This window comes from Branchiostoma belcheri, unplaced genomic scaffold, assembly GCF_001625305.1.
Source record: "Branchiostoma belcheri isolate BF01 breed outbred unplaced genomic scaffold, Haploidv18h27 scaffold16, whole genome shotgun sequence".
Taxonomy (NCBI): Eukaryota; Metazoa; Chordata; class Leptocardii; order Amphioxiformes; family Branchiostomatidae; genus Branchiostoma; species Branchiostoma belcheri.
In genome coordinates this window covers 1561049-1568811 of record NW_017803046.1, presented here as the reverse complement: position 1 = coordinate 1568811, position 7763 = coordinate 1561049, and the positions used below count along the sequence as shown (strand labels likewise).

Sequence of the window (7763 nt, the reverse complement as noted above, 5' to 3'; positions counted from 1 at the left end):
AAAAAAAATTGAAAAAAAAAAAAAATAATAATAAAAAGTTCCTCTCCGGGGATCGGACTCTCAATGTTCAGACCCCGCCACGTGCATCGCCACGCGTCTAACAACTCTACTCGTTGAGCTATCTCATTACGTCATTGTCTATCAGCCTAAACAACATACTATATATAGCGATCCGAGAAAATTGGGCAGGTCCGTTCAAGTCCCGACGTATGAGTTTTTTAAATTTTCTTTTTAACATCCGCTGTTTTGCTTTTTTTATCAGATGTGTTTTCTTCTTTAAGTGGTCTCGTACCAATTTCATCAACTTGGGTAATATCTACTCGTTGAGCTATCTCATTACGTCATTGTCTATTAGCCTAAACAACATACTATATATAGCGATCCGAGAAAATTGGGCAGGTCCGAGCGAATTATGATTGAAACATGAAAGCCCGTCTTTAAAAAGAGTAAGTATCAAACGTATTGACATTCCTGAGTAAGAACAATGCAACAGGCAAACATAAAAGTGCAAACATAATAGAGAAACTTCGCCAGAACATGCAACAACGACATCTAGCGACAGGCGGCATTATTTTCGTCATTAACATAATTTATGCAATCATCTTTAGATTTGTAGTACGATCAATAAATTAGCGCCTAAAAACTTATGTAATCGTACTTCGATCAATGGCATGTCACTAGATGAGACTGTTACTACATAAAGTTTCTTTTTGTAAAGAACATGGATTAAAATGGCAGCAAGTCTACTGCATATACCACAAACCGAAAAGAAGTAAACAGGTATTGCATGGCCTGCAGAGTTACCAAACTACCAAAGAAAGAAAGAAACAAAGAAGGATAGATTCCGTCTTATTAAAATGATCATTTTATGATAAACATCTTTAAACACTGAAACTCTTGAAGTCAACATGAACGTCGAAATATGACTTGTAACGAGGTTTTAAAAAGTAGATGATATATTCATGACATTCTAGAAATGCTCTTTGTTTGGGCCATGACCTTTGCGTTGCACCAGTTCGCACATACACTTCTCTCCAAGCAGAGGTTGGTGGGGGAAGATCGGGGGTAGCGACAGAAAAAATAGGCATATATAGAAAGGTAACGATCTTCTCCACCAACCTCTGCTTGGAGAGTAACATACACCGCTTTCAACGGTCTGTTGTAGGAAGCTCTGCTGATAGAGGGCGCAGCTGTACACATGCCAAAAGTGACACACTCAACTTTTGGCATTAAATATGTAAGCCCAGTGTTTAGTCTTCCCGATACTAGTTGGTGGGTTTGTTTGTTTACGGACAGTATAACTCGAAATGTTGGAAATAAATGGCAAATCGACCATTGCCCGGTCGCATCGAATTCTTGCCTGGTAAGCAACCACGCAGTGTAATTACATGTATGATCAATTTTTGGATTGGAGACGAACATGAGAAAACTACACTGGCTACCAAACTTCGCACTAAAACCAAGTCCAAAACTCTTCCCAACAGAATGAAATTTCAGGATAGTTATGTTGAGTCTGCTCAGGAGAAAGCAGACACGTTTAATGAATTCTTCTTTTCTGTGTTCAACTGCTCAGAGAAGGAAACCCCATTGCCTAGTTTAGGTGAGATTTTAAATGTGCCAAAAATTTCCACAGTCTCTTTTACTGTTTGTCATATTGTTTCTATCCTGAAGAATTTGGAAGTCAATAAGGCCACAGGGCCTGACGACCTTCCAGCCATGATTTTAAACAAATGTGCCCAACAACTAGCCCCCTCTTTGAAAATGTTATTTGAATTATGTTTAAACACTGGAAAAATTCCGAGTATGTGGAAGAAGGCAAATGTTGTTCCAGTGTTTAAGAAAGGGGACAAGAGCAATGTTACTAATTATAGACCAATATCTTTACTTTGTATAACTAGCAAAGTGTTCGAGAGGTGTATTTTTAATTCTGTGTTTCCGCTTGTTTCTGATTCTCTGTACTCCCTGCAACATGGTTTTGTTAGGGGTAAGTCCACTACAACTCAACTACTAGAGGTATACGAAGAAATAGGTCAGGTTTTAGATGCATCTGGACAAGTAGATGTTATTTTTCTAGATTTCTGTAAAGCCTTTGACACTGTTCCTCACAGGCTACTTGTACATAAGCTGAAGTTATATGGATTTGATAGTCAACTCCTTACCTTGATAAGCGATTACCTCTACGATCGCCAACAAAGAACAATTGTTGAAGGTCAGAAGTCTAACTACTTGCCTGTATTATCCGGGGTCCCTCAAGGATCAATCCTTGGCCCGTTTTTATTTTTGTTATATATCAATGACTTACCTGACTACGTACATTTCGGCAGGATGGCCATGTTTGCTGATGATGCCAAATGGTTTAAAAGTATAAACTCGATTTTTGATTGTATAAGCTTTCAGGCTGACTTGGAAAGACTTGCCTTCTGGAGTAAAACATGGCAAATGAGATTTCATCCCTCCAAATGCTCCGTAGTCAGTGTTACACGAAAGTCCACCCCTATCGAATATACATATAGCATTGATGGTACTGAACTTACCAGATGTCTAGCTTATGAAGACCTTGGTCTTCAGGTTCGTCATAACCTAAGTTGGAACGCCCATGTACTGAACAAAGTTTCAAAATGCAACTCGATCCTTGCCATGATAAAGCGATCTGTTGGTTACAAAGCTCCTTTCATAGTCAAACTCAACTTGTATCGTTCATTAGTGATGCCACACTTAGATTATTGCTCTCAGGTGTGGTCTCCACACACGAGATTGGTAATGCGTAAGGTTGAGGGTGTACAACGGAGAGCCACTAAATACATCTGTAACAACTACGAACTGTCATACAGGGATCGACTTACCTCTACCAATCTGTTACCGCTGTGTTATAGACGGGAACTTTTCGATGTATTATTCCTTTTCAAGTGTATTCGTGGTTTTTACTCCATTGATATGTCTCGTTTTGTTAAAGTTTCTGTACCCAGTAGATCTCTTCGCTTTACCGACCAATTTCAATTTACTGTCCGCCCTTGTAAAACTGAAACATTTACCTTTTCATATTTTAGCCGTGTAGTACTCATCTGGAACACTTTACCTGTAACAATCCGTCAACATTTGTACTCAAATCTTAGCATTTCATCTGTCAGGAAACTGTTAGCCACTTACGAGGGGTGTTCAAAAAGTTCTCGGCCCAACCTAGAAAATAAAGGTCAAACTCCTATTCTTTAATATAGCTGTATACTATGACGTCTTACATCACTGCACACAAAAATTCAAATTTTTATATTCATTAATTAGCACGTGACGCCCCGTGAAAATGGGGTGGGTGAGGGCAAAATCACAAAATGGCCGCAACAGAAGCGTGTGCTGTGATCAAGTGTATCGATAAAAAGCGATGTCTCCTAAGGAAATCCACGAAGACATGGTCAAGACACTTGCTGATGACTCCCCTTCTTATTAAACTATAAAGAAGTGGGTTGCTAGCTACAAGCGCGGCAAGGAGAGCACAAAAGATGAACATAGGTCAGGATGCCACAAATCAGCACCACGGACAATCCAGTTGAGGCCATTGATCACATGGTAGTGAATGGCAGATGTGAGACTGTCCGACATGTAGCAGAGTCTTTGGCCTTTGTTTTGGCTCAGTTCACAATGTTTTGTCGAACATCCTGGGGATGAACAAACTGTCTGCATGGTGGGTGCCTCGAATGTTTTCTGAACATCAGAAGTTAAACAGGCGGGACATTTCAAGGAACGAATTCAGTCCAATGCATGCAATTTTCTCAAAACATTTGTAAACCAAGATGAGCTGGGTTCACCACTTTCACCCCGAATCAAATCAGCAGAGCAAACAATGGATAAAGAATTTTTCCCGGCCCCCCAAAGAAGTTTTAGCGACTTTCGTCCGTTTACAGGGTTTTTGCCTCTGTTTTCTGGGACAGTAAGGAAGTAATCATGATTGACTACCTGCGAAAGGGTTAACGCATCAATGGAGAGTACTATTAAACAGAATTACGACATTTGAGGACAAGGATCAGAGAGAAAAGGAGAGGAAAGCTCCGAGCTGGCGTGCTGACAATGCACCTGTCCACACAGCACACAGCACAGGGGTCAGTGCCAGCAGCAAACGAATTTGGGTTTGCAGTCTAACCCCACCCTTCCAATTCACCTGACCTAGCACCCTTGGACTTCTACCTGTTTCCTAAACTCAAGTTCCACTTACGTGGTTATCGTTTTGATGGTAATGATGACGTCATCTATGCGGTAGAGGCCAATCTGGGGGGTCCAGATGCAACCTTATTCCACAAGGGGAAAACAAAACTGGAACATCACTGGACCAAGTGTATTGTAGTTAGAGAGGACTATATTAAACTAGAAAGGCCAATATTTGCTTTGGAGCAAATACAGCCATGGGTTCACCACATTTTACGACATGGCAGGGAAAGAATGAGAAACACAAGGGAAAACAATGATTTACATTGATATAACTATAATATCAAGTAACATACAACTAAAACAACAGTTGGATAGCTATTCCCTACTTTATTGGTTAGGATTTTTAATTGCATAATGCAAACTGTTGATTTTCAAAATAAATAAAAAAACGTTCATGCCCCGCATTCCAATGCTGGAGCAGAAAAGCTTGAAATACCTACCAAAACACTTGAATAAAGACATACTGTCAGTATGGAAATGCTCTGTGCAGGTGTTAATCAAGTTAAATCCCAACAGCCAATCAGCAAGAAATGCTCTGTGCAGGTGGAAATGCTCTGTGCAGGTGTTAATCAAGTTAAATCCCAACAGCCAATCAGCAAGAAGTATAGAGGAAAGCTGCATGCCTATTGGTTGATGCCCTGCATTCCATTGTGATGACTCATGCCCAGACGTGGTAAACACAGCCCACTAACACAGTAATACATTTGCTATAACACAGCCAAAAAACTCAAATAAAACCATTCTAAAAGCCTGTATCACAAAAATTTAAAAAACGCCTAGGGGTATTTGCCCACTGTACCTCCATACCAAATTTCAGGACCTTAGGCCCTAAAATGAAGAAGCTGAATCCATTTAAAAAATGGCAGGAGGAGAAGGAGGAGAAGGAGGAGGAGGAGAAGAAACATCAGAAAAAGCAATATGGAAATAGTGTGAAAATAGTGTGAGAAAAATTTTACTGCCATGGCGTTTTCTAGGTGAGGCCGAGAACTTTTTGAACACCCCTCGTATTACATATCCCGGGTACACTCCATATATTCCACCGATAACATATGCACCTGGTCCTCCATTTGTAGATGTCATGCCTGCCTAACCACTTAGCCATACCTTACTGCCTTTATTATGGGTTCACCACATATTGCTTTTTCTGATGTTTCTTCTTCTTCTCCTCCTTCTCCTCCTGCCATATCTTTAAATGGATTCAGCTTCTTCATTTTAGGGCCTAAGGTCCTGAAATTTGGTATGGAGGTACAATGGGCGGGCAAATACCCCTAGGCGTTTTTTAAATTTTTGTGATACAGGCTTTTAGAATGGTTTTATTTGAGTTTTTTGGCTGTGTTATAGCAAATGTATTACTGTGTTAGTGGGCTGTGTTTACCACGTCTGGGCATGAGTCATCACAATGGAATGCAGGGCATCAACCAATAGGCATGCAGCTTTCCTCTATTCTTCTTGCTGATTGGCTGTTGGGATTTAACTTGATTAACACCTGCACAGAGCATTTCCACCTGCACAGAGCATTTCTTGCTGATTGGCTGTTGGGATTTAACTTGATTAACACCTGCACAGAGCATTTCCATACTGACAGTATGTCTGTATTCAAGTGTTTTGGTAGGTATTTCAAGTTTTCCTGCTCCAGCATTGGAATGCGGGGCATGAACGTTTTTTTTTTATTTTTGAAAATCAACAGTTTGCATTATGCAATTAAAAATCCTAACCAATAAAGTAGGGAATAGCTATCCAACTGTTGTTTTAGTTGTATGTTACTTGATATTATAGTTATATCAATGTAAATCATTGTTTTCCCTTGTGTTTCTCATTCTTTCCCTGCCATGTCGTAAAATGTGGTGAACCCATCGCTGTATTTGCTCCAAAGCAAATATTGTCCTTTCTAGTTGTTGTTTGTATTTTGTATATTGTATATTTTTAGTTCTGATATGTAGATGTATCTTGATGTATTATTTGTCTCGGTGCTATGTATCTCTGTTGAGGAGCCGGCCCCGTAGAGAAACCAGCTTTCTGTTGCCGGCTCCTCACAGATTTTTTTAAATCTGTAAAGCTCAATAAATAAAAATAAAAACGATGACCACTAGTCAAATTTAGTGCAGTCAACACTTTGTTCGTCATGATAACGTCGGACAGTTTGATTGTACTTTTTGCATATGTATTGGGAGAATGGCCGAAAGTGAAAGTAGTTTGACATATAGATCTTGACGTCAGGCTCTATTTCCGAAAACGAAAATGTAAATATCTAGTTTAAATACGTCCACGACATTCCTTCTTGCAAAGTCACCTCGTATTTATCAAAGTCTCATCGGATTTATATAGGATCTGGTGATTCATACTGTGTTCTCGTGTTCAAGCCGCCATCTTGGGATTGTAGATACATGGCCAGTATTGGCACCGCTTGGTCACGCACACTATAACTAGTGCGTAATTTCTTGAAGGCTTGGTCACAAGTTCGCCGTACTACCATCGTACAACCACAAGCTAAGGGCTCCTTTCGTATATAACAGTTAAGAGTCAGGTTATCACAGACATGTGAGCCTGTTACGTTTGTGAACAGGTAGTTAACATAACATTTACTTTCCAAACATGGTGGCAACTTTGATATTGACAAAATGGGCGTGGGCTCTTGAGTAGAAAGAAACCACAAAAAACACACCAAAAATCTCTAGAAACCTCCTAAACCCGATGGCATTTGAATGGATATGGTGTGACCTTGACTGGCTCTGCAATAACTGTGGTCATGGACGAATTTTGGAAAAGACTTTTACGGCTCATTTTGAGGAACTAAAGTTGGCCGTCATGGCGTCAAAATTTATGAACTTCTTTCACTTTCATAATCACACGTTCCAACTAGGGATAGACATGGCAACAGTACATGTACTCTCCAAGCAGAGGTTTAAGCTTCGGCTTATATTTGGCGTGTATGTTTATAGGACTCTTTTGTAATGGTGTCTTTTTTTTTTACACCAGCCTCTGGTGGCAAATGGATACTGCCTGGCCAATTTAATACCGTCTTTGCAGTGCTACCAAAAGATTTGCTTGGAGAGTAGTAACCGTACAAATTAGTCCTTGATCTCATGTTCTAGGTATTACTAAAAATCTAATACATGTACTGCCCGAGGATTCTGGTATACCCCAATTAAGACGGGTTTAAACTCTTACCTTTTTTTTATTTACGGCACAATGACGCTACACTGAGCTGTCTGCTTTGTCCAGTACGTACCTGTTGTCTCGGTGTGTAAACTGACCCACACTGTAAAGGGGAGGGGCCAGGGGAATTGCGCAACAGGGCACACCATGCATAGAACCTTTAGCATTAAAAAGGATTTTGTTCTCATTAAAAAAACACTTCTTGGGCAAATTTGTTCAGTGTGACTGAGTATCCAATGGTTTCCTGAGGAAAGTCTTGCAGAATAGTGTGGCTTTTGCATGTGTCAACATCACGATTTTTTAAAACATAAAAAAACCTGACCGATACAGCTTGGGGATAAAGACTTCATGGTTGAAATAGAAGGAAGTGTGTTTTGAAGTGATTGTTTACCATCATCGGACTTGACTAA

General features: G+C 40.0%; 1 protein-coding gene across 1 annotated transcript in view; it reads right to left on the bottom strand.

Moving 5' to 3' along the window:
- Positions 1–7447, bottom strand: part of LOC109465888 (serine/threonine-protein kinase PDIK1L-like) — a 9162-nt gene extending 1715 nt beyond the window's left edge. Inside the window, exon 1 of the mRNA XM_019763376.1 lies at positions 7366–7447. The gene's annotated coding sequence lies outside the window, so the exon portion shown is untranslated. The remainder of the gene's footprint in view (positions 1–7365) is intronic.
- Between the last annotated feature and the right edge of the window lie 316 nt (positions 7448–7763).